The 24,948-nt window shown below is 48.2% G+C and overlaps 1 pseudogene; it reads right to left on the bottom strand.

The window, feature by feature from the left end:
- Nucleotides 1-99: 99 nt before the first annotated feature.
- Nucleotides 100-24,948, bottom strand: part of LOC117495393 — a 39,886-nt pseudogene continuing 15,037 nt past the window's right edge.

Raw genomic sequence — 24,948 nt, 5'->3', positions numbered from 1 at the left:
TTTGGGTCAAGTTATTTAAGCTGACTCCACACAACCATTTCCAACAAAATCCTGACTTCTCTTAATGTTTTAAAACTATGTAAAAGGCAAACTCTTGGGTACAACTAAAATCCTTTATTGAACAGAATAAAACATTTTACAGATTTTTAAGTATAATTTCACAAGTTTATGTATACCAAATTAAAAGCATGTTAATGTATGTAGGCATTTATTTAGAAATGTTATCTCACTCAAGTTGGCATGTGAGTGAGGTTTAAAGTTGTGTGTATAGGTTCTATGATTTATTTTGTCAAAAAATCATGCTTAACTAATACTTAACCAGCTAATGGATATAGGAAAATATAATACATCTGATATCCTGTTGCTGCAGGAAAATATTTGCAATATTGTGTTGCATAACATTATGCAACACTTAATAGACAGGTCATGAATGTCATAATGACCATGTCGTTAAATTATCTAAGTTCAAGTAGATAAAAAGCTTGTCAGTGTAGTGATAAATCAAAACTGTATCAGGCAAGTATTGTGAAACAGTAGATTGTTAGTTAATTAGTTAAAAGATCTTCATGCTAAGTGAAAATATTACTAGCAAACCTAGCATGTGTAATTTCACTGTTACATTAGCAATCGGTTATTTTTTATCTTAAAGTCCTACAAAGCTACTAAATGTGTGAGTATACACATGAGTACGTGCATGTATAAATGTGTGAAATGATCTCTGTGGGTGATGATGGGAGTGAATGGCCTTAAAACTAAAAACTATATATTGATTTATTTCATGTCAAACTAGTTTTAAGTTTTGAGTCAGAAATGTGATCTGATTTAGTTTTTTGGCAGCGAACGTGGACTTAAGACTGTTTTGTGACCCTGAGGTGGAATAGGAGCAAATCAGCGAGGCGCAGCTAGCATCCTGAACTGCTGGGGGGAATTGGTGAAACCCAGCACACCGTCCAAGCTGGGCATCTCTCCAGGCACAGGGGAGATGGTGAAGTGCTGGAGGAGAACTGTGAACATAAGGAACAGCTCCATTCTGGCCAGGTGCTCCCCTATACACACACGTTTACCTGTCGGGAAACAATAGGCAACAGATTTTAAACTCTAATCTTGATAGCAGGAAATATGTTAGTAGCAATTTGTCTGTAAGCTAGTGGAGGAATATCAAGCAAACCTGCTGAAAACGGTAAGAAGGCGAAATGTCCCCTCCGTATCCAAGAAATGCTCCGGATTGAAGGTATCCGGAGTTTCCCACTCATTCTTATCAAACAGCACAGTCGTAAGGATTGTAGTAATAGTTGTTCCCTGGAGAAATAAGCATGAAATGTCACGTTGTGTAAAGATAATGGACAAAACTCAACCTATAATATATGGGCGAGTCTGGTAAATAGTTCTTTACTTTGGGTATTGAGTATCCTCCCACTGTAGCGTCTTTACTGGCCATTTTTGGGACTCCAAGGGGAACGATATTTCCCATCCTTTGAACTTCATGGATGACAGCTTCAGTGTAAGGCATGTTGGGCTTGTCGGCCATGGTGGGCTGACGAGACTGTCCGATCACTGAGTCTATCTCTGCCTGGACTTTCTCTGAGTGAGGAGGCAGTCATTGGACATTATAACCTTAAACAGCACAAAAAACTCTGTAATCTCTGTGAGAATACTCTAAATGCCTATGTGATTCAGACAGATACTAACCCTGTATCTCTGGGTAGTGCATCATGTACATCAGGGCCCAGCGTAAAGTGGTGGCTGATGTTTCTGTACCGGCCTCTATCAGGTCCAGGGTGCAAACCAGCAGGCTTTCGATGTTGAAGCCAGCCTGGGGATCCTCCTTTTTCTGGCAAAGATTCAACAACATTGCATTGATATTATTACACGGCTTGGTTGAATACTCAAATCTGAATACTCAAGGAAGCTCTGAATTTAGGATGATGTGCAGTCCTATCAATCCGCAGAAAGAAGTCTGTCTGATACTCTCATCAGAAAACACCATGGAATACATTTTTCCATTCATGTTTATGTAATATACTGTACTAAAATACTAAATATGTGCAAATATCTTACCTTCTCCATCTCTCCCAGGTAAACATCGATAAAATCACGAGGGTCCTCTGGGTTCCACTCTTCCTGGTGCTTCACTACTTCTCAGGAAAGCCAAGATCTCCGTGTAGTTCTTTAACACAGTCTGGTGAGGTCCTGGCAGGTACTTCAGCACACCAGGGAAGGCATCATACAGCTGTTGATGGGACAAACTCTCAGATAATTAGTTATAGGTCTACAGCACAGTTTAGTTAAAGTAGAGGAGAAATTACCTGAGTCTGAGGTACGCCAGCTAACCTAATAGCCTCATTGTCCAAGTCCAGAATCCTGCGGAAGCTCTGATCGCTGTACTCAAAGCGATGTCCGAAGAGCACAGACGAGATGATGTTACTTACTCCATTCGTTATGATGTTATGGGGGTTAAATGGCCTTCCTGGGAATATGTTGAATTAAAGTAATGATATATTATTATTATTGTTGTGTCTCGTCAGATTTGTTCGTTTTTTTATCCTTGTTTATTTGTATTAGTATTATTTCTCGGTTAAGTTAATATTGTCAAGTCCGCGTCTGCTAACCATTTTGTTTTCTGTCATTTCCTGTTTTACTTTGGTAATCTCCTCTCTCATTTCAGGGGTGTTTCTCAAGGAAGGATCCTTCAGAGCCACTATTTCAAGAATGCTACGTCATCGAATCCCACCGAAGGACTGTTCCAATGTACAGGATCTTTGGAATTCTACCGAGGACTGAGTCCTTCGTTGCGGGGAATTTCGAGGATGCACATGTGTATCCTCGGCGGTGTTAAAAGCCCCACAATGCTTTGCGCACAGACCAATTTCCAACATCTTTGAGAAGGGTCCAGCTGCGGCCGCGGCCAGTGGAGGTTGAACCTGTAGGAAGTTGTAGGAAGTTGTACTTCCAAATATGGTCAGAGAGCGCGCCCAACACGTGAGACGCTCACGCAAGGATATTTAATGAGACGGGAGGTTTACAGAGAACAGACAACAGACAATATGGCGCACCGAGTACAGGTAATTAACGTCTTGTGGTTTTAGATATAATTACATACTATTTAGGTTCTCGGTTGTTTGTCGATTTGGCTGTTTAGCGCAGTGTAATTGTCTTTAGTTAGCTAATTTGTATTTTAAATATTCAATTTAAAGGAATGGAATACATAAATAATATATATATATATATATATATATATATGTATGATAACTGAGCGAGCATGTCCAGTTAGCATACATGCTAACTGGACGAGCATGTCAAGCTAAGAGCTAAATATGTATCTTAGCTTGACAGATGGAACAATGCATGTTCTCTAATTTTTACAAGAATCTGATTTTGTGTAAGTTTTTAAATATTCATTGAAGGTGTCTTTCACATTTTAATGTTTATGTATTTAAAACATGTATTGGTTGCTATACTGTAGACATGTAGGCCTACATATGTATAATTATATTATTATTTTAAGTGTGGTTTAAAGTAAACTTATATAAAGTTATTGGGTTGAGCCAAGTAACCCAGGTGGATGCAATCAGGTAATTAGGACAGAGCCTCTGTTTTTAGATGGGGTTTCTGGCCATGCTGTAGGCCTGACGTTTAAAATAAATGATCAAATATTATCTGTTAAGATGAATGTTTCATTTAAAAGGTTTTTATTTATTTGTTTAAGGAGGGACCCCAGAGCCAAGGGCAGGCCGAGCAGACCGCCTTCTCCCGTCGCAGGCTTCCCCGGTGATGGGCTCCGTGCAGTGTTAATTTTGGCAGCTGTTTTTGATTTAGTCTTAGTCTTAGTCTTTAGACGAAAATGGTTATTAGTTTTAGTCACATTTTAGTCATTTCTATCCTTCATAGTTTTAGTTTAGTTTTAGTCGACGAAAACTCAAAACGTTTTAGTCTAGTTTTAGTCGACGAAAACTCAAAACGTTTTAGTCTACTTTTAGTCGATGAAAAATTACATTTTAGTCAACTTTTAGTCAAAATGTTTTCTCTCTTTAAACCAATTCAGTTAGGCAAATACAGGTTATATCTCTCACAGGCTCCGCCCTCTACTGGACTCTATGGGTACTACCTTATCATGCAAGCATTCACCTACTGAGATTTCTATAGACGTAGCCAGCCCCGGGGCGGGCCTACCTGAATGCGTGCGCATCTCACTTCCCTATAAAAGGAGGCCTCGCCTCCTGACCACCATCCTTTACTCTTCAGCGAGCGGAGGTGGTAACCTAGCACTGAGTCCGAGACGTACAAGTGGGAGAAAGGAAGTAGAGAAAGAGAGAGATATTGTTGTGAAAATGGAGCCACTCCTGGAGCATCGCAGTTGCCCGTCGTGCCCTGGACTGATTGCGGGAGCAGACCCGCATCGCCAATGTTTCCAGTGCCTGGGACAGGATCACGCTGAGCAGGGAGCGGGCCAGACACCGGCCTGTGTTTCCTGCTGTTCGATCCCGATGCTAAACCGCCGGCATCGTGCGGAGTACTTCTCAAGGAAGTTCGGCCCGCAGGTGCACGGAGAGGAAGAGGATGTGGACCTCGAGGTGGTGGAAATGGACGACCTGGAGGACGTGCCGTTTGAATTCGTCCTTCCGAGGGACCGAGTGGTCGACTTCGCGGAGGAGGATGACGACATTTCCTTGTCCGACACCCCCGGGTCCGACAGCCAGGAGGGCCCAGCACTCAGGTCTGCGCGACTGGACTTCCCAGCGGTGATGACCCAGGCAGCGGAGCGTGTAGGCTTACCGCTCCCCCCACCGCTGCCACCGAGGCCTGTAAGCCGCCTTAGGCAGGGGTTTTACGGCCCGGTGCTTCCGGCGCAGCCGGCTTTCGTCTCGCCCCCGTTGCCAGACATCTGGCAGTGTGTGGAGGCGACATGGCGGCGTCCATTGAGGACGAAGGCCGCCATAGCATCCATGTCGGGCATTATCAGGGTGCAGGGCCGATCAGACACGGTGTGTTCTGGCGTGCCCCCCCTCGACGAGAGCCTGGCGGCCCATCTGTTGCCACGATCAGCTGGTTGGGCGGAGGGGAAGAAACCTCTGCCCCCGCTGCCGCGGGACCGGGAAGCCTTAGAATATTTGGATAAAATGTTCAGGCTCGGTTCACAGATGGCGGCTGCGGCTAATAATCTGGGTGTGTTGGGCGTCTCCTTGATTACTCCTCGAGCAGACGCCCCCGCTCTCCCGTCTCAGGACGGGGAGGATTATCCGGACCGCTGCATAGGTCAGATGAATAATCTGATCCATGGAGTGGCCACCGCAGCCGGGCGAGTGATGTCCTTAGCCACAGTGGCGTCTCGTCATGTGTGGCTGGGACTCACCGCGCTGCCCAAAAAGGACCGAGCAGATCTCCTTGGAGCCCCCGTTTCCACGGAAGGGCTCTTTGGGTCTATAGCCTCGGTCACCCAGCGTTTCAGCCGTCTGGAGGAAGAGAGGCTGCAGCTTAGCCGCATGTTGCCGCTAGCTTCTCCCCAGGTGTCACAGCGTCCTCCGCGGGCGGCGGAGCGCAGTGCAACGGTGAGACGGAGGGAGAGACGCCGGTACGAAGGTCCCGTGCCGGTAGCACCCTCCGCTTCTTCAACCAACCCCGTGGGGCCAGCGTACCGGCACTCACGGGGGCGGGCTGCCCGGCCACGGCAGTCTCAGCAGCAGCAGAGAACCGCCGGGTGGGGAGCTCCGCCAAAACGCAGCTGACTGGCAGAGGGAGGAAGCGTCTCAACGGGTCTCTCCACCCAGGACGCTAGGGTGAATCCCACCTCCTCCCTGTTCAATGCCCAGGTCCCTTTTATTAGGAAAACTAATAAAGAAAAAGGTGATCTGTATCCAAGTCTGAGTGTCATTTGTTTTCACAATCCTGCACTCACACACATTGTTGACTGTACATATTCCCCACTCGCTACCCCGGTTATTTCTCCTGTAAAGGAGATAGCTAGTGGGCATGCGCAGATGAGAGAGATAAACCGCAGGAAGTGCTATAGTAGCGCTATGCGGGTGCAGGGGCTTGCTAGTCGGCGCATTATGGTTAGGGAACACACTACGCCTAGAATAAAGGCTCCAATTAATACAGTTTACCGTAGTGGTAAGAGCTGCATTATGGCGGAGCTCGCGCTCTCTCAGGAGCCCATGGTGTGTTCAGGGACCTCAGGTGAACACATTACGTCAACAAAAACTCCGGTTAATGCTGGTTACCATGGTAATGAGAACAGCGTTAGGGTGGAGCGCGCGCTCACACAAGAGCGCGCGACGGTGTGTTCAGGGACCTCAATAAAAAATCGGCCCTTTCTGTGTCGACCCTCCATGGGCAAATCTTCCTTTCACGGGGGATTTTGCGGCGGAACGGGTCACCAGAGAGTATCACAGCTTTATAGCTGCGGCCCCACAGCTAAGGGCTTGTCCATTAACTCAATATTATGGGGAATGGAAACTCAGCTGTGTACTGTCAGAGTGGATGGACAGGACGCTGAAACGGGGTTATTCACTCCAGTTTTGCAGCGTCCCACCTCCATTCAGAGGCATGCGAGAGGTAATTCTGTCATCCCAGGAGGAGATGGGTTTCCTCTCAACAGAGATTCAGGCTTTGGTGCAGAAACAGGCAGTGTCTGTGGTGCATCCTCAGCAAAAGGAAAGGGGTTTTTATTCCATGTACTTCCTGGTTTTCAAGAAGACAGGGGAATTCAGACCTATTCTAGATTTGCGCAGCCTGAATCTTCACATTTGCCGCAGGAAATTTCGCATGTTAACTATCAAACAGTTAATGGGGCTAGTGCAGCCGGGCGATTGGTTCACCACCATCGACCTGAAAGACGCATACTTTCATGTGGAGATTGTGCCAGAGCACAGGAAGTATCTGCGTTTTGCCTTTCAAGGGATAGCCTACGAGTACAACAGACTCCCGTTCGGCTATTCCCTATCCCCACGCACATTCAGCAAATGTGTGGCCACAGCGCTTCAACCGCTGCGCGCCCAGGGCATGAGAGTTTTCTTTTACATAGACGACCTCATAGTCATGGCTGGGTCCCGGGAACAGGCAATGTTTTGCACAGCACAATTGATCACACACCTAACCAAATTAGGCTTTGCGATCAATTGGGGAAAGAGCACCCCCATACCTCACCAACAGGCGTTGTATTTGGGAGTGGTGCTCGATGCAGACGCGCTACGTGCCACCCTGTCAGAAAGCAGGCGTGCGTCCCTTCTCAGGGCGGTGTACAGGCTGCGACAGGGGGCAACAGTGACAGCTTTAACTGTCATGCAGACTCTGGGTCTCATGGCGGCTGCTCACGTTGTGGTCCCATTGGGGTTACTGCATATGCGCCGCCTGCAGAGGTGGTTTTCCAGTCTGCGTTTGGATCCCAAGAGGCACAAACGGCGGCTGGTGACCATCCCCCCCTCAGTGGAGGGCAACCTCCGGTTCTGGGGGTCTCCCGGGCACCTCCGGAGGGGGTCTCCACTGGGGCGGGTAACCTCCTACATCACAGTGTTCACGGACGCATCCAGAACAGGATGGGGAGGGACCTGCCTGAAGAGGGCTATAGGTGGGCGCTGGTCTCTAACAGAAACACGACACAGCAACCTCCTAGAGCTACGGGCGGTAGTGTTAGTCCTCCAGCATTTCATGCCCCTAATTCAAGGGAGACATGTATTTGTCAGGAGCGACAACAGCACCACAGTGGCTTATATCAACAGGCAGGGCGGAGTCCGCTCCGCCGCCTTGTTGGCCACAGCGGAGAGGCTGTGGTTATGGGCATCAGAGGTGGTATTATCTCTGAGAGCCCTCCATATCCCGGGACTGGAGAACAGGGGGGCCGACCTCATGTCGAGGGGCGGCCCCCTGCCAGGCGAATGGACGCTTCACCCGGAGGTGGTGAAGCAGATCTGGGCCCAGTTCGGGAGAGCGGAAGTGGACCTGTTCGCCAGCCGGCGCAACAGCCACTGTGCCCTGTGGTTTTCCATGGCCCTGAGCGACGACCCGCCTTTGGGGGTGGACGCGTTTGCACACGAGCCATGGCCAAAAAAGCTGCTATACGCCTTTCCACCGCTGCGTCTCATTCTCCCTCTCCTGGGGAGAGTGAGGCGAGAACGTCTGGCAGTCATTCTGGTGGCACCGGATCGCGTCGGGGCTCCGTGGTACTCAGAAATGACACAGATGAAGGTGGGCCAGCCCTGGGCGATCCCCCAGTTCTGGGGGGCGATGTCTCAAGAGGCAGGTGCAATCGGGGCGTTACCCACTCTGGGCCGTCCTCTTCAGGCTTGGCTCCTGAGAGGGACAGGCTGAGACAGGGTGGATTGTCTGACAGCGTTATTCAGTCTATCCAGGCAGCTAGAGCAGAATCCACCACAGCCTGTTACAGGCCAAAGTGGCTGAGATTCCAGCATTGGTGTAAGGAGCGGGGAATAGAGCCCCTATCTTGTGAGTTGGGCTCTATTTTATCCTTCTTATGGCGCATTTCCATTGCAGCGCGTAGCTCGCTTTAAGCGTGCCGTGTCGTGCCGTCCCCTTTTTTGGTTGTGCTTCCACTAGGCCTCGTTCCGGCGCGGCACGGCGCGGGGCCACTTTTTCCCCTCTTTTCTGGCCCTAGAAAATTGTGGTTCTATCGGGGCCAACAAACAGGGCTGAGTCGGGCTGAGTATGCTAAACTAGAGAGAGGAGCGCTGGCAAGAGGGCTAGAACTACAACAAGATGGACATATTTGACCGTGATTTAATTGTAATACACGTTTCAAAATGATGCCGAAGTAACAACATACTGATACCGGTTAGTAAAAACCATGAATTAATGCTTTGTCAAGTCTGCAGACAGACGGCAGGCGAAAAACCTTTTAAAATTCGTGTTTTTCTAGATGGAGATTGGCTAAGCTAACGCAGTATATGCCCCGACCGTCCACACTCACAACAACGGCCTATACAGACATAAATTAAGCAGCGACTGTATTCACCATGACACAGGCAGTCTGTGGTGTGTACTTGTTTAACTTTTGTCGAGTTTCTGAACATATATAAGGAGCTGTGAGCTCTGAGTGCTCACAGCTAACGGCTGTGTTGTGTTTCTGGATTTCTCATTGAAGATGACGTCACGGCTCCGCCTACACTGCGTTACTACCCAGTTCCTAAACTGTAATGGAAGCGCAGCATGAAGTGAGTCGGCCCTGTTAAGGCCCAACGCGGCCAAGCCGTACCGAGCCGTACCGAGTGTGGCCGAGGCCGACCGTGTAGTGGAAATGCGCCATTACAGTTACTGGTGGACAGAGGGCTTGCTCATTCCACAGTGAAGGTGTATGCAGCAGCCATCTCGTCCTGTCATGAGGGGTTCAACGGCAAGTCAGCCTTCTCTCATCCACTGATGTTGCGGTTTTTACAGGGGGTCAGGAGGCTGCGCCCGGTGGTGCACGCCTCCGCCCCACAGTGGGACCTGCCGCTGGTGCTCGAGGCTTTGGTCACGGGGCCATTTGAACCTCTTGAGCTCTCCTCCCTGAAAGCACTGTCGTGGAAGACAGCGTGGCTACTTGCCTTAACGTCAGCCAAAAGAGTGTCCGAGTTAACCGCTCTGTCGGTGCACCCGAGCTGTTTATTGATTCGGGGTGACCAGAGTGGGGCGACACTCAGACCGAACCCCTCCTTTGTGCCCAAGAGCCTAAGGAGTGTGTTCAGGTCGAGGGCTATTCAGTTGGGGGGTTTTAGTCTTCCACCCCATGGGGGGGCTAGAGAAGCTAAATTACACCTCCTCTGCTCGGTGCGCGCATTAGCATATTATGTAGAGCTCACAGCTACCCTGAGACGCACTGAACAGTTGTTTGTGTGCTTCGGGGGCGGGGTGACTGGAAAAGCTCTGTCCAAGAAACGCCTGGCAGGCTGGCTTTGTGAAACCATTGCACACGCCTACAAGCAGGCAGGGAGAGCCTGTCCCATGGGGGTCCGTGCGCACTCCACACGAGCTGTGGCTGCATCAACAGCCTTATTCAGCGGTGTGAGTGTGGAGGATATATGCACGGCAGCGTCTTGGTCAACGCCAGGCCCCTTCATAAAGTTTTATCTCTTGGATATGTCTGGCTCTTTCTCATCGTCTGTGCTTGCTGTGGCAACACAGGACTGGTGAGGAGGGGGGGGGCTGTGGGTCAGTGGGCATCTGACCCCCCCCCCGGGCGTAAATGCGCTTACATTTCTCCGGACCCCTGGAGGGTCGCGGGGTGATGTAATGCGCTCTGGGCCCTTACAGGGCTGAAGGGCTCCCGTCACCTGCCTGGGGGCAGGAGGGGGAGAGCCCTCCATATTATTGTCCCTACACACTCTGCACAGGGTCAGTGGCTGAGTGGGGGGACGTAGGGGGCGTCAGGGTGTGCTCTATCGGCCGCAGCCCGGACTTCTCCACGGTTACAACCGAGGGAGAGGTGAGTGAGGCGCAGTGGCTGCTAAAGCCGGTCAGGGACAGTGAGGTGGATCGGTGTGCTGGACAACAGTGCGTGCATACATCGGGGCTCCGCCCACTGTACCCATAGAGTCCAGTAGAGGGCGGAGCCCGTGAGAGATATAACGTCGGGTTACGTATTGTAACCCTTGTTATATAAACACAGGCGGAGCCCTCTACCTTGGGGGCACTGTCTGTCCTATACCGCTCGCTGAAGAGTGGTGTAGGATGGTGGTCAGGAGGCAAGGCCTCCTTTTATAGGGAAGTGAGATGCGCACGCATTCAGGTAGGCCCGCCCCGGGGCCGGCTACGTCTATAGAAATCTCAGTAGGTGAATGCTTGCATGATAAGGTAGTACCCATAGAGTCCAGTAGAGGGCTCCGCCTGTGTTTATATAACAAGGGTTATATCTCTCACAGGCTCCGCCCTCTACTGGACTCTATGGGTACTACCTTATCATGCAAGCATTCACCTACTGAGATTTCTATAGACGTAGCCGGCCCCGGGGCGGGCTTACCTGAATGCGTGCGCATCTCACTTCCGTATAAAAGGAGGCCTCGCCTCCTGACCACTATCCTTTACTCTTCAGCGAGCGGAGGTGGTAACCTAGCACTGAGTCCGAGACGTACAAGTGGGAGAAAGGAAGTAGAGAGAGATATTGTTGAAAATGGAGCCACTCCTGGAGCATCGCAGTTGCCCGTCGTGCCCTGGACTGATTGCGGGAGCAGACCCGCATCGCCAATGTTTTCAGTGCCTGGGACAGGATCACGCTGAGCAGGGAGCAGGCCAGACACCGGCCTGTGTTTCCTGCTGCTCGATCCCGATGCTAAACCGCCGGCATCGTGCGGAGTACTTCTCGAGGAAGTTCGGCCCGCAGGTGCACGGAGAGGAAGAGGATGTGGACCTCGAGGTGGTGGAAATGGACGACCTGGAGGACGTGCCGTTTGAGTTCGTCCTTCCGAGGGACCGCGTGGTCGACTTCACGGAGGATGACGACATCTCCTTGTCCGACACCCCCGGGTCCGACAGCCAGGAGGGCCCAGCACTCAGGTCTGCGCGACTGGACTTCCCAGCGGTGATGACCCAGGCAGCGGAGCGTGTAGGCTTACCGCTCCCCCCACCGCTGCCACCGAGGCCTGTAAGCCGCCTTAGGCAGGGGTTTTACGGCCCGGTGCTTCCGGCGCAGCCGGCTTTCGTCTCGCCCCCGTTGCCAGACATCTGGCAGTGTGTGGAGGCGACATGGCGGCGTCCATTGAGGACGAAGGCCGCCATAGCATCCATGTCGGGCATTATCAGGGTGGAGGGCCGATCAGACACGGTGTGTGCTGGCGTGCCCCCCCTCGACGAGAGCCTGGCGGCCCATCTGTTGCCACGATCAGCGGGTTGGGCGGAGGGGAAGAAACCTTTGCCCCCGCTGCCGCGGGACCGGGAAGCCTTAGAATATTTGGATAAAATATTCAGGCTCGGTTCACAGATGGCGGCTGCGGCTAATAATCTGGGTGTGTTGGGCGTCTCCTTGATTACTCCTCGAGCAGACGCCCCCGCTCTCCCGTCTCAGGACGGGGAGGATTATCCGGACCGCTGCATAGGTCAGATGAATAATCTGATCCATGGAGTGGCCACCGCAGCCGGGCGGGTGATGTCCTTAGCCACAGTGGCGTCTCGTCATGTGTGGCTGGGACTCACCGCGCTGCCCAAAAAAGACCGAGCAGATCTCCTTGGAGCCCCCGTTTCCACGGAAGGGCTCTTTGGGTCTATAGCCTCGGTCACCCAGCGTTTCAGCCGTCTGGAGGAAGAGAGGCTGCAGCTTAGCCGCATGTTGCCGCTAGCTTCTCCCCAGGTGTCACAGCGTCCTCCGCGGGCGGCGGAGCGCAGTGCAACGGTGAGACGGAGGGAGAGACGCCGGTACGAAAGTCCCGTGCCGGTAGCACCCTCCGCTTCTTCAACCAGCCCCGTGGGGCCAGCGTACCGGCACTCACGGGGGCGGGCTGCCCGGCCACGGCAGTCTCAGCAGCAGCAGAGAACCGCCGGGTGGGGAGCTCCGCCAAAACGCAGCTGACTGGCGGAGGGAGGAAGCGTCTCATCGGGTCTCTCCACCCAGGACGCTAGGGTGAATCCCACCTCCTCCCTGTTCAATGCCCAGGTCCCTTGTATTAGGAAAACTAATAAAGAAAAGGGTGATCTGTATCCAAGTCTGAGTGTCATGTGTTTTCACAATCCTGCACTCACACACATTGTTGACTGTACATATTCCCCACTCGCTACCCCGGTTATTTCTCCTGTAAAGGAGATAGCTAGTGGGCATGCGCAGATGAGAGAGATACACCGCAGGAAGTGCTATAGTAGCGCTATGCGGGTGCAGGGACTTGCTAGTCGGCGCATTATGGTTAGGGAACACACTACGCCTAGAATAAAGGCTCCTAATAATACAGTTTACCGTAGTGGTAAGAGCTGCATTATGGCGGAGCTCGTGCTCTCTCAAGAGCCCATGGTGTGTTCAGGGACCTCAGGTGAACACAATACGTCAACAAAAACTCCGGTTAATGCTGGTTACCATGGTAATGGGAACAGCGTTAGGGTGGAGCGCGCGCTCACACAAGAGCGTGCGACGGTGTGTTCAGGGACCTCAATAAAAAATCGGCCCTTTCTGTGTCGACCCTCCATGGGCAAATCTTCCTTTCACGGGGGATTTTGCGGCGGAACGGGTCACCAGAGAGTATCACAGCTTTATAGCTGCGGCCCCACAGCTAAGGGCTTGTCCATTAACTCAATATTATGGGGAATGGAAACTCAGCTGTGTACTGTCAGAGTGGATGGACAGGACGCTGAAACGGGGTTATTCACTCCAGTTTTGCAGCGTCCCACCTCCATTCAGAGGCATGCGAGAGGTAATTTTATCATCCCAAGAGGAGATGGGTTTCCTCTCAACAGAGATTCAGGCTTTGGTGCAGAAACAGGCAGTGTCTGTAGTGCATCCTCAGCAAAAAGAAAGGGGTTTTTATTCCATGTACTTCCTGGTTTCCAAGAAGACAGGGGAATTCAGACCTATTCTAGATTTGCGCAGCCTGAATCTTCACATTTGCCGCAGGAAATTTCGCATGTTAACTATCAAACAGTTAATGGGGCTAGTGCAGCCGGGCGATTGGTTCACCACCATCGACCTGAAAGACGCATATTTTCATGTGGAGATTGTGCCAGAGCACAGGAAATATCTGCGTTTTGCCTTTCAAGGGATAGCCTACGACTACAACAGACTCCCGTTCGGCTACTCCCTATCCCCACGCACATTCAGCAAATGTGTGGCCACAGCGCTTCAACCGCTGCGCGCCCAGGGCATGAGAGTTTTCTTTTACATAGACGACCTCATAGTCATGGCTGGGTCCCGGGAACAGGCAATGTGTTGCACAGCACAATTGATCACACACCTAACCAAATTAGGCTTTGCGATCAATTGGCGAAAGAGCACCCCCATACCTCACCAACAGGCGTTGTATTTGGGAGTGGGGCTCGATGCAGGCGCGCTGCGTGCCACCCTGTCAGAGAACAGGCGTGCGTCCCTTCTCAGGGCGGTGCACAGGCTGCAACAGGGGGCAACAGTGACAGCTTTAGCTGTCATGCAGACTCTGGGTCTCATGGCGGCTGCTCACGTTGTGGTCCCGTTGGGGTTATTGCATATGCGCCGCCTGCAGAGGTGGTTTTCCAGTCTGCGTTTGGATCCCAAGAGGCACAAACGGCAGCTGGTGACCATCCCCCCCTCAGTGGAGGGCAACCTCCGGTTCTGGGGGTCTCCCGGGCGCCTCCGGAGGGGGTCTCCACTGGGGCGGGTAACCTCCTACATCACAGTGTTCACGGACGCATCCAGAACAGGATGGGGAGGGACCTGCCTGAAGAGGGCTATAGGTGGGCGCTGGTCTCTAACAGAAACACGACACAGCAACCTCCTAGAGCTACGGGCGGTAGTGTTAGTCCTCCAGCATTTCATGCCCCTAATTCAAGGGAGACATGTATTGGTCAGGAGCGACAACAGCACCACAGTGGCTTATATCAACAGGCAGGGCGGAGTCCGCTCCGCCGCCTTGTTGGCCACAGCGGAGAGGCTGTGGTTATGGGCATCAGAGGTGGTATTATCTCTGAGAGCCCTCCATATCCCGGGACTGGAGAACAGGGGGGCCGACCTCATGTCGAGGGGCGGCCCCCTGCCAGGTGAATGGACGCTTCACCCGGAGGTGGTGAAGCAGATCTGGGCCCAGTTCGGGAGAGCGGAAGTGGACCTGTTCGCCAGCTGGCGCAACAGCCACTGTGCCCTGTGGTTTTCCATGGCCCTGAGCGACGACCCGCCTTTGGGGGTGGACGCGTTTGCACACGAGCCATGGCCAAAAAAGCTGCTATACGCCTTTCCACCCGCTGCGTCTCATTCTCCCTCTCCTGGGGAGAGTGAGGCGAGAACGTCTGGCAGTCATTCTGGTGGCACCGGATCGCGTCGGGGCTCCGTGGTACTCAGAAATGACACAGATGAAGGTGGGCCAGCCCTGGGCGATCCCCCAGTTCTGGGGGGCAATGTCTCAAGAGGCAGGTGCAATCGGGGCGTTACCCACTCTGGGCCGTCCTCTTCAGGCTTGGCTCCTGAGAGGGACAGGCTGAGACAGGGTGGAATGTCTGACAGCATTATTCAGTCTATCCAGGCAGCTAGAGCAGAATCCACCACAGCCTGTTACAGGCCGAAGTGGTTGAGATTCCAGCATTGGTGTGAGGAGCGGGGAATAGAGCCCCTATCTTGTGAGTTGGGCTCTATTTTATCCTTCTTACAGTTACTGGTGGACAGAGGGCTTGCTCATTCCACAGTGAAGGTGTATGCAGCAGCCATCTCGTCCTGTCATGAGGGGTTCAACGGCAGGTCAGCCTTCTCTCATCCACTGATGTTGCGGTTTTTACAGGGGGTCAGGAGGCTGCGCCCGGTGGTGCACGCCTCCGCCCCACAGTGGGACCTGCCGCTGGTGCTCGAGGCCTTGGTCACGGGGCCATTTGAGCCTCTTGAGCTCTCCTCCCTGAAAGCACTGTCGTGGAAGACAGCGTTGCTACTTGCCTTAACGTCAGCCAAAAGAGTGTCCGAGTTAACCGCTCTGTCGGTGCACCCGAGCTGTTTATTGATTCGCGGTGACCAGAGTGGGGCGACACTCAGACCGAACCCCTCCTTTGTGCCCAAGAGCCTAAGGAGTGAGTTCAGGTCGAGGGCTATTCAGTTGGGGGGTTTTAGTCTTCCACCCCATGGGGGGGCTAGAGAAGCTAAATTACACCTCCTCTGCCTGGTGCGCGCATTAGCATATTATGTAGAGCGCACAGCTACCCTGAGACGCACTGAACAGCTGTTTGTGTGCTTCGGGGGCGGGGTGACTGGAAAAGCTCTGTCCAAGAAACGCCTGGCAGGCTGGCTTTGTGAAACCATTGCACACGCCTACAAGCAGGCAGGGAGAGCCTGTCCCAGGGGGTCCGTGCGCACTCCACACGAGCTGTGGCTGCATCAACAGCCTTATTCAGCGGTGTGAGTGTGGAAGATATATGCACGGCGGCGTCTTGGTCAACGCCAGGCCCCTTCATAATGTTTTATCTCTTGGATATGTCTGGCTCTTTCTCATCGTCTGTACTTGCTGCGGCAACACAGGACTGGTGAGGAGGGGGGGGGCTGTGGGTCAGTGGGCATCTGACCCCCTCCCCGGACGTAAATGCGCTTACATTTCTCCGGACCCCTGGAGGGTCGCGGGGTGATGTAATGCGCTCTGGGCCCTTACAGGGCTGTAGGGCTCCCCTCACCTGCCTGGGGGCAGGAGGGGGAGAGCCCTCCATATTATTGTCCCTACACACTCTGCACAGGGTCAGTGGCGGAGTGGGGGGACATAGGGGGCACTTGCGTTCTCCCCGTGCTCTTTAGGGACTCAGGAGGGAGAGTGCATAGTGAACCCATACAGGGCTGCAGACTTTCCCTGTCTGTCTATGGGCAGATGTAGGGGAGTCCTCAGCACTATTTTTGAGCACACTTTTTTTTGAGGCAAGCGCGTCAGGGTGTGCTCTATCAGCCGCAGCCCGGACTTCTCCACGGTTACAACCGAGGGAGAGGTGAGTGAGGCGCAGTGGCTGCTAAAGCCGGTCAGGGACAGTGAGGTGGAACGGTGTGCTGGACGACAGTGCGTGCATACATCGGGGCTCCGCCCACTGTACCCATAGAGTCCAGTAGAGGGCGGAGCCTGTGAGAGATATAACGTCGGGTTACGTATTGTAACCCTTGTTATATAAACACAGGCGGAGCCCTCTACCTTGGGGGCACTGTCTGTCCTATACCGCTCGCTGAAGAGTGGTGTGGGATAGTGGTCAGGAGGCGAGGCCTCCTTTTATACGGAAGTGAGATGCGCACGCATTCAGGTAGGCCCGCCCCGGGGCCGGCTACGTCTATAGAAATCTCAGTAGGTGAATGCTTGCATGATAAGGTAGTACCCATAGAGTCCAGTAGAGGGCTCCGCCTGTGTTTATATAACAAGGGTTACAATACGTAACCCGACGTTACAATACGTAACCCGACGTTTCTGACATTGGAATCAAGGTGACAGCATCAAGTGTTGAAATTCGTAAAGCAACATTTCACTCTCTTAACACTTTACTTGTGTAATATCTAGGGATGGGTATCGTTAAGGTTTTCTATGGTACTACTAGTCTTATCAATACTGCTTATCGATCCGGTACTTTAACGGTATTCTTGTATTTACTTTTTGTTATTTTTTAAAGAAAAAAACTAACAAATTGTTAACCGAATTAATTGCTTTATTTAAATGTGAAATAAATGAAATATGTATAATTATGTTAAAATATTGTACTGTACTTGAGTAAAATGTTGAGGTACTTGTACTTTACTGGAGTATTTAAATGTTTTGATACTGTGTACTTCTACTCCACTACAGTTCATAGTTAAATGGTGTACTTCTACTCCACTACATGTATTTAATACCTTTAGTTACTTTACAGATGTGGATGAATGATGTGAAATATAATCAAGTGTTAACTCAGACTTTAGTAAATTCACAAGCTACCCTGCAGTATACAAAGTCCTTCAAACTAGCTGCACCTTTACTAGCTTTGAGAACACTTTAATGATCAATCATTATAAAACATATCATATTATTCTGAAAACTAAATATACATTTCGTCAAATTTTCGTTATCAAGAATCTATTTTTAGCTCGTCATCGTCTCGTCTTAGTCATGTAAAAAAGGTCGTTGACGAACATTTTTCGTCATAGTTTTCGTTGAAGAAATTAACACTGGTGTAACAAGTCCCCTCAGTCTGTGCGGGGACCTGCACCACGGTGATGCTGCTGTCATCGCTCGCCTCTCCTCCGGTGGTGCCCTCGGCTCCCTCCGCCGCCACACTGCCCAGCACACTGGAGATCACTGGCGACCGTCGGGGGTCGCCCAGTCTCTGGCACTGTTATTTTGGGGGTCACGGGCTGAAAAGTCTCATCATACTTAATCCTAGACAGTAGCACATGGTATATATTGTACGACTTTGTCATTTTTTTAATGTTGATATGTATTCGCTCATAGCCTACTGTGCCTTTCACGCAGACAAGACAAGTGAATTTTGAAATGACAAATAGGTTTATGTTTCAAGTTTATTTGCATTAAAAACGTGTTTTTAAACCCTTCTGTTCAAAGTTGATATTTTGTTTCTTAAAAGATTAAATCTTTAAAAACATGCTGTTCGCCATTTTTAAAGTTTGATGGAAGAAATTAAAATATAGGTCACTGACGTGGAGCTTTAGGCCTGCAATGCATTCAAAAAAAATGTTGGTGTTTCAGTTTTGAGTGAATATGGATGTTAAATTCACAAATGAGTATGAATAATCTTGAACAAGAACAGGATCTTGAGCCATGATGTTTTTAAAGTACAGAAACATTCAGAATGCATGACGATTCCTTCAAAGGTTTTGTAATAGACCCCTAGTACTTTTAATTTATAAAGTAATAATAATACATGTGAATGATTGAGCTCATTAGTGGCCTGACTGGCCCTCCTAATTTGGTCCTTAATGACCCCATGATGTGATTATGTATATCTTAAAACAACTATATTTAGATGTTCACAAATATCTACATGTATGTATAAATACATGTGTAGCAGTTAGACAAACATAATGAATAGATTATCTCATTAATACCTATTTTATATATTAAAAAAAAGTTTACTAAACCAACGTTTGTTGACAAAATGATTTGGGTTGAAAGTTATACTGTTGTGTCTCAAACGGATAGACTAGGTTATTAATTTATTTGCCTAATAGTTGCTTAAAATGCTACAATAACATTTGCAATTCGTTTTTAATCTGCCATGTACGATCTCTCAGCCACCGTAGTGTCGTGTCAGGTGGGCGTGTCGTGTAGGGGGCGTGTCGTGTCGTGTACTTGCCGCGGCCGCAGCGAGACGTAGGGTGTTTCTCAATCGCGAGTACGCTTGCTTGGTAGCACATGTCTGCCGAGCATCTTGCTTCAGAAGCGAGTCAAGAATACTTCCTGGCATTCGGAAAACGAAGTGTGGAACACGCTAGCAAGTGTGCAGGTGTGCGTCATATGAGAGGCCCCGCCTTACATCTTCCGCCACAGATTTGGGGAAATTGGTCCGTGCGCAAAGCATTGTGGGGATTTTAAGACCGCGAAGTCTACTCATGTGCAGACTCGATATTTCTCCAAACGGAGTACGCCGGGCTCGGTAGATTTCCAAGTATACTGGAGATTGGAACAGTACTTCGGCGGCACTCGATGACGTAGTATGCTTGAAATAGTGGCTCTGAAGCAGCTTTACTCGCGATTGAGAAACACCCCATGGCCCGTTCTCATTTCATCAAATGTCCCTCCTTATGAGGTGTGATTTGTGCCAAAGAGCGAACTCACTGAGCAGACAATCGTGTCGGTCGTCGCCTACCATGCCGTGAACTATGCCGTGAGAGAAGTAACGTGACACTCTCGTCGCCACCCCTCTCGTCTGAGAAGCTACGTGACGTCTGCGTCTGAAGTTACTTTACTTAGTTATCATCACCAAATAACCCAGTAATGTTACAGCTACGTTGCTGTTCAAGCTAGAATCTATTTCAATATAGTTTTGGTATTAAAATAATGTTACACCTCTTGTATGCCCTGAATGCAAAAAACAACCACAGACAAGAATATATATTTTTAATTATCAAAATGATAACAAAGGCTGAAAAAACAGGAGAAGCCTGTCTTCCCTTGGTCTCCAGGAGAAAACTGTATATCACCAAGTTTTCATATAGTTTTGTGTGTGAAATAGATCGCTGCAGTGAACACGATGTGTATGTATTTGTTTATGGTTTATTTGATTTGGAGGGATGCAGTATACGGGTCATTCCAGAATTGGAGGACAATTTAGACACCAACATTTTTGAAAAATGAACCTTTCATTTTATTATTTTTTGTTATGTATTTAGGAAAAACAGATAATAAACCATCAAAAAAAGTGATTTGCCCAGCTAAGGCATCAAATGTATATTTTCCAATGAAGAATTAACCCTGTTACTCTAATTATAGTAACAGGGTTGCAAGTAACAGGGTTGAAAATCAATGCTAATTTTAGCTTTTACCTCAGGAATTAATGCTAGCTGCACAATGTAATGCTATTGTCAAGGAATGGACACACTTAGATATTTAACTAAAGAAAGATACATTTGAAATTAATTTGTTTTAGTCTCATAATTTGAGTAACAGGGTTGTATGAGTGCCACACTCCTTCAAGAGTGACAAGATTGGAAATATATTACAAATAAAAGAGAGGACTTAGTTTTGGTCTACCCATGGTAGTAGCACATGTCCTTTCCACTGTGTCATGCGACAAACAGTTTTTTCACTTCCTCTGCCAGGCTAAAAAGGTTTCGGTAACAGGGTTGCGCACATGTTGAGGGACACACCTTCTGTGCAAAATTACTGTTATTTAAAATGTGTTTATGATTTAACAAATTGATTTTACCATTACAAGACACATATATCAATAGAATAATACCAAAAAAGTAAATAAAAACCCTATTTTAAATGTTATATTTGACATGCAAGTTGGTCACCAAGAAGCTGGGACAAGAGAAAAGGGCAATTTTAGGGGGTGTTCGAGAGCTATTTGATATTTTAAATAATATTTTGAAACCACTTTTTCTACAACTTTATATGCATCTTGTCTCAATACAAGTATATTTAACACAACAAGTGCATGTCTTAGCTTTTTGGGCATGGATTATTAGATTTTGTATATGGGGGACATGAAATGTCCTCCAATTCTGGAATGAGAAGTTCAGAGAAGAGGCAACCCCTATATATTGTTTATTTTATTTCATTTCAGCACCATGGCAGAGGCAAATATAGAGTTAATGTGTGGAGATTATAATGTCCCGTTTACTAAAATATGTATTGTTTTATGATGTTGAGTTGACAAAATAGTCACTGTGCTACATTTTGCTGCACTCAAGCATACTTCTGAAGACAAGAGTTGTGTCCCCCTTTGGCCACAAGGGGGAGTATATATATATTGTATATATATATATTTTGTATAGATGTTGCAACTATACAGAGCTTTGGCAATACTATATGTAACTGAGGTCATGCTAATAAAGCTATTGAATTGAATTGAATATACCTTTAAGTGAGCTGTCAGGAGGAAACAAAGGTTCGCCAACACATTGCACTCTACTGCTGAGAAAGGCTGTACAAAGACGTGAAACGATGTGCTGCAATGTCTGTATATTTTTGAAGAATGCCAAGTAAAGGAAGAAAGTAATAACTCGCACTGAGTCTTAATACATTACTTTATTTCTATTATATAGAAACACTATCCAATGATTTATTATGTTTGTGTTACACACACCATTAACCTATACAACAATAGGGAGCCCTGGCTCAAGGACGGACAAAACAAGGACACCACACATGATTATTTTCCAATTACAGTATATTTATTTAAAGAGAGTAACTCAATTGTGATATCAGTTAATCAGTAATGTGTGTAGCGTACAGGTGTGTGATGTGTCAGCAGGGCCGGACTGAGACCATAGATCAGGCCGGGAATTATACACCCAGCCAGGCCACTACCAGTTTTGTTTGGGGGCGTTTTGCTGGATGTATCATCAATATTTACAACGTTGCTGCCCGTAGTGATAGCCCTACAGTTTGAATCTACTACTTAAATAGAAACATATGGACATAGGATATTGTTAAAAAAAAGGTGTGCATATGTATTTGGGAACCTTTCCATGTGAACATGTTTTATTTGGGGGTGGACCTCAAATGGATTAAACTGTGATCAATAACTATAGTAACTTATTGAGAGAACATGAACATAGCTTGCTTATACTGTTGTCATTACATTTCCTTTGTTTTGTTCAGTGTTTTCATAGACATAGCCTATTGAAACAGTTTCCTCTGTACCTGCCAGTTCTGTCCACTGAGCTCTGCATCTCTCCCTCAGGGTCATCACCATCAGCATCATCTGATAGTGGAACTGAATAAGGAGAATATGTAATCATTACATTAACAACTATTTATGAAATAACATTATTCAAGAACATACATTATGCAACACTTATTTTATCACTTAGTTGACCCTGTATTTGCATGGCCTAATACCATAATGAGTGTCTCCCCTTTAGACAACATAACCATCTCAAGTTATTCACTCACAGAGTGAGGGGTTTGTAGCCCCACAGTTAGCTGCAGTCTAACGGTTATATTACATATATTTGCCTTGAGTAACATTAAGGACATGTTTGGGTTTTGTGTAGCCTTAGTCTCCAGTCACACAGGGCCTATACTAACTTAGCATTGGACTGAGAAACTGTTTTGTTGACAGTCGATGTGCACATCAGGCTACAATATAGAAAGAAATGTGGCTCATAATGTTCGCTCACTTACTTTCTGCTTCGTTAATACGGGGGGTTCTGAATAAATCAGTGATTTTAGCACATTTCGCTGTCTTTTTTTGCAGGATGGGGGTCCATCCTTCCACAATAATTAATCTTGCCGTCAGTTTCAGTCGGTCCAGTCCACACTAATGTAAACAGCAGCGCGCTCGTCTCGTGAGAAACGGAGAGTGGAACAACCAATCACATCTTCATTATTCTCCTGAAATGTAAATGTGCCCATTCGCTAGTCTGACACATAGACTGTATATATAAAGGTCTGGTCTGACAGGTGCGTGGTTCTCACTGCGCTTCATACCGGTGCAACTTTGAACACCTTCAATAAATGCCGCATTAATTGATTTGGCCTGCAGTCACTGCATCTGGGCTGAATTAAACACGTATTATTTTAGTCCTGTGTGTTTATTAGAGGCCATGTCAGCAGGCCACATCACATCATGCCAGCGCTGCGTTCACAAGACATACAAGCCACAAACTGGCAATCGAAACATGCTACAACCTGAGGGACAGTGAATGAGACACACACAGACACAGACACACCCACACACACCTTGAGGGAGGGAGGGACAGCTGATCGCCGTGCAGCAATCAGCTGTTCCCGAGCAGAGAAAGAGAGAGAGAGAGCTGCTAGACACAACTCTTATTAATCCCCGTACCGGACAATTGTTATTTGTTCCAAATCGGAACCGGATTTCGGTTCCCGATCCTCATCACATCCCCAGCCACAGCCGTGGTCTTAACCGGTCTTGACATAACATCTCGAGTCCTATAGGTCCGATACAGAGACAATACGAAACCAAATGCAGTCGATTCCGAGACCAATACCGTTAAAAAGTGGTCTGGAGACCGGTCTCGAGTACAACACCAGCAAATATTCTCATACTAATGATTATTAATTATTATTCCCCTCTCTTCTGATACCAATACTGTGCCGATGAGAAAGTGTAGGCTACCTGTAACACTCTCCAAACTAGGAGCGGAATCCTTCGAAAAATATAATATAGGATAATTCTATACAATGCGAACGGAGGCGAGACGTACGTTATTCACGCGCTTATCCACACGTACGTTATTCACGCACATATCCACACGTACGTTATCAACACGCATATCTAAGATAGCACTTTCAAAGCTACGCCGCCGCCACGTGAGCGCGTACTTTGAGCGCACCTATGATACGTCGCCGTGACGTCTGACGTCTGACAACGTCGTGACGTCGCCTGTATTGTACGTCAACCCATTCAAAATTGATGGAGGCGTTGGCGCACGTTGACACGCCAGTTCTCCGCTCAGTGAGCTTAGTTATCTGTTCTTTGGCACAAATCACACCTCATACCTCCTCGACTCCCCCCCTCCTCGGCTCCTCCGCTCGCATCTCCTGTGGGCGGGACTAAGTCTCGAGGATAGGAGTCAAGGAGGGGAGTCGAGGAGGGACATTTGATGAAATGAGAACTGCCCATATTGACATCTTTGGCGGAAAATGGCTGAATCCAGGCAGTACACATTTAAATGTAAGTATGTTCAGTGGCGTAGTAAATGTGCACATGACTTGTGTTTAAAGTTTATATTCCGTTTGAGTTTTGCCCGTGTGAACACAAACCGAACCTTCTGAAAAATGAAACAATGTAACAAACTGTCGTCTGGTGCGCACCAGAGAAGCGGACTATTAGGGTTGAATGAGACCTTAGAGCGTTTTGCACCTAAATAAATAATTAAAATGCACCTTGTTTTGACTTTGCTTCTTTTGTTGATATTAGTGGTTTATGATATGTGCACCAATATGTGTAAAAAAGGTTTGCAGACATCAAGTATGATATGAATACAAATTGTATTATTGATTGGTGATGGTGATTTTATGATTTTCTTATGGCTGCTTATCCTCCAGGACTTTTTGGTACACCCTGATAATAAAGAGTTACAATAATCCAATAATTACCCTTGTTCACAAATGAAAACATACCTTCATACATGTTTACCTTGGTAAAATATACGTGTGGATGTTTACTGTCCAAACTGAAGAAATTCCCCACAATCGGAAGAGCCATTGGTCCTGGAGGATAATTTGGAGGATTCCTGTTTTTGATGAAGTCGGCTATTATGATAAAAAATAAAAATAAACAGGAACAGACCCTTTAGGCCAAAACCCAGCAACAAATTATAAAGCCACATTATTAGAGAGAGTTAAACCAGCAGCAGTTGAAAGGTTCAAGTTTTTCTAGAAGGCACACTTTCCTACACTACACACTTCTAACATTACAGGACAGATAACCCGAAAAACAAATCAGTAATTCAGACTCTGCAGTTGGCTCAAAGGTCATCGTGATGGACTTGCATAACAACCAGTGGCGTTTTTATATGTACAAAAGTGGTGGGGCACAAAAAACTTAGATGTCTATATATAAGCTTCTGCAGTGACGTGCAGTGAGGTTCATGGCTGCTGAGGCACTGGCACTGACTCTTCAGGTTTACAAATATTATATTTTGACCTAAACCAAAATATAATATTATTTTCAAAAGCTTTTTTTGTCTGATGCTTCGATTAATTTTAAACAGACAGT

The sequence above is a fragment of the Trematomus bernacchii genome, unplaced genomic scaffold (genome assembly GCF_902827165.1).
Source record: "Trematomus bernacchii unplaced genomic scaffold, fTreBer1.1, whole genome shotgun sequence".
NCBI lineage: Eukaryota > Metazoa > Chordata > Actinopteri > Perciformes > Nototheniidae > Trematomus > Trematomus bernacchii.
Note: the sequence above shows the minus strand (reverse complement) of the source record. Positions and strands in the feature narration are given on the sequence as shown.